Genomic DNA, 2977 nt, shown 5'->3' with positions numbered 1-2977 from the left:
ATAGAGAAAGGGTTCATCATTTTGGGGGAAAGAAAATACTGCTAATTAGGTCCATTGATATAGAAATGGTTTGATGAAAGATACATACATTTAATAGATAGTATGAACGGTACTGCCAAGCAGTCATTAGGTAGATTTAAAAAGAGGGGTGTACTGCTGGACATTGCACCTTTTATTCCAAGTTCCCAGAAGATCAAAAATATTAGTTCCTCTTGGACCCAACACCCCTATTTTGGTACACAGGTAGTAAAAATCAAAATCGATTTTGGACCCAACACCCCAATTATAGTACACAGGCAGTACATGACAAATTTTTTTCTCAAACACCCACCCACCCCAGGATACATGCCACCTTCTGGTACACTGCCCCCCCGGCCGCAGTTGAACATTTCAGCTTATTTGAATCCTACATATATTGGGGTTTTGGCTGATAAAAAACCTTTCTAGACTTCCCAAGACCTTTTCTGAAACAGTTTCAAAAGCTTTTGTAATTACCATATCATTAAAATATTATTTAAATTCTGTTTGTAATATAGTACCCTATTTTATGTTGTTTTGTACAGAAAAACAGAAACTATCCGTACTTTTTAGTCTTATCAAACCTTGTTTCACCATCGTCGATGGTTTCATACTTGGAGCGTTAAAGAAATAAAAAATTTGACTTCTCAGAGCGTTTTTTATAAGAACAAACTGCATAAGAACATAAGGCTTCGATGACACAAATATCGAGAACAAGTTAAGAACAATTTAACGCCTGACGAACACTAAAACACCAAATTTATGAGGAAATCGTACAAAGATACACACAAGATGGTGAAAATAAGAACATTTAGGCTGAAAACTCAAACAGCTAAGAAAATTCTAGGCTTGAATTTGAATATTCTTATAAAAAAATATGTATTTCATTGAAATGATTCATTATAAAGACAGAGTAATGATTGTTCGAAGATAGAAAAGTACAATTTGAAAAAGACCCAAAGTATTTGCCGATAGGGTTGTGAGATGATCTATTCCATGGTCCCAACGGTTTTTGCGAATGAGCTTTTTTAGTTGCATGAATGCTTGTTGAAAAAAGGTTCCTTGAAGATCTCTCAAATATTCGCCGGTTCTCCTCAAATTTCTACCGACTTCCCCAAAACTCTAATTTGAGCGGGTTTTGAAAAAAAAGAATCCTTTAATCTTGAAAAAGTTGGTTGCCTAAAATGATGGAAGCCCAAAAGCGATGAAATTACATTAAATTTTAACTTTCGACACTTTGGGGGCTCTAGGTACTTCGAACTAACTGGTTTTCTGAGTTTACTCAAAGATAATCGTTATATCTCAACTATGGAAAATGTATAGGGACACAAAAACATTGTTTTGTTTAAAACATATGAGAGAAACATTTTGGGAGGTTTCGTTTAAAACATAAGGCCTTAAATCTTCAAAGTTTGTAAAACCACTGAATATTTTGATTTATCTTTTTCTTCATGCGGTAAAGGTGAATACCATATGGTGTATAGGGAAAGGTCCCATTTTTGATTTGACTCAAAGTTTTCATTTAAAACATTTTAAAAATCAGAAAAATTTGGAGAGATAAATGGTTGAATTATGAAGAAGCTGGAAAACTGGAAACTGCATGGGCATACCTCCAGTCTTTTCATTGGATGGTATATACCTTATATTTTCAGAAAAAAGGCTGGGGCAGTAATGATTTGTCAAATTTTAAAGGGGCGAACAGATCATTAAGTCAAGGGGTAGAGCAAATCTACAGTCAACTTCTTCGCAAATTTTCAAAATTTTATCCAAATCCAAGTCAAAAGAGTCTCAAGTGACTAGCTTTTTAACCAATAATGTTTTAACTAACCCAGTGTAGGTTGATATCCAGAAAAACCGACTTTTCCCTTGTGAAGTTATGCAGAAAGTCCATATATCCTATTGACATTTCAACTGGCATGGAAAATTAGAGTACTTCCAAAATTAATAGTTGTTTTTTCCTCGATGGTTATATCGGTTATATCCAATGTAATGGGATGTTATGGGGAGTAAAATGGGCTTTTTTAAATAGTCTGAATCCCCTACTCTGAACCGTTATCAAGGTACAAAGCAAGCTGGGGAATCCCTCAAGGCGTAGCCTTTAGAAACCTAAACCCTCAGTATCAAGACAGATGAAACAAGCCGGACCGCTGATTTGACCTACCTGATGATTTAAGTTGTAGCATTTTAAGCCGGGCTGCCGGGAAGATATTTTTTCGAAAATCGCGCTCCCTTGCATTTTAGGTATAGTCATTTTGTACCGGTCGGAAAAAACTAATAATGAAATCTTGAGAAAATGCCAAAAACTGGTTTTTCCGCTCCGGTATATTTTTTTTCGAAAATCGAGCTCTGTCACATTCCAGGGCATTACTATTTAGCACCTTTTATGCCAAAAATCAGACTAATGAGCCGATCCCGAGAAAAGCTGGTAACAGACAAACGGACGGACATGGGTTAATTTATAGGACCTCCGAGGTAGGTCCAAAAAGAATGAGCATTCTCTCTACTGGCTCAAAAATCATTGCGTCAGACTTTTTGCAATATTTAAAACCTTGCTCATTTCAAATCTGTCGTACTTATCATTGTTGGGTAAAAAGTTATAGCCATTTGAAGTAATCGTAAAACAGACCAAAATGACCAAAACCAACAAAAAAACAAGAAGCCGCATCGGCGTGAAGGCCCAGCTGACGTGGCAATAACTGAATGTTCATTCGTACCGAGTACCGGCAATGTTGGCGGGACTAATTTATGCGCTTTGGGTTTTGCGAAATAGTACCAAATTTATACTCTCGAAGCGCAAAAATGAAAAGCCAAAAATGTTCCAAACTTTGCCGAACAAAATATCAAAACAAAAGAAAGCAGATGCGTTAAAAAGTCAGAAATGGTAAATGAATGCGAGTTAAGTGTGAAATGATGGATGTGACCAGAAGAGTATTTTAATAAAACAAAAAAAGCTATGCTA

The sequence above is a fragment of the Clytia hemisphaerica genome, unplaced genomic scaffold (assembly GCF_902728285.1).
Source record: "Clytia hemisphaerica strain Z4C2 unplaced genomic scaffold, Clytia hemisphaerica genome assembly, whole genome shotgun sequence".
Lineage (NCBI taxonomy): Eukaryota > Metazoa > Cnidaria > Hydrozoa > Leptothecata > Clytiidae > Clytia > Clytia hemisphaerica.
The sequence above is the reverse complement of the archived record's forward strand: the minus strand, read 5'-3'. Positions refer to the sequence as shown.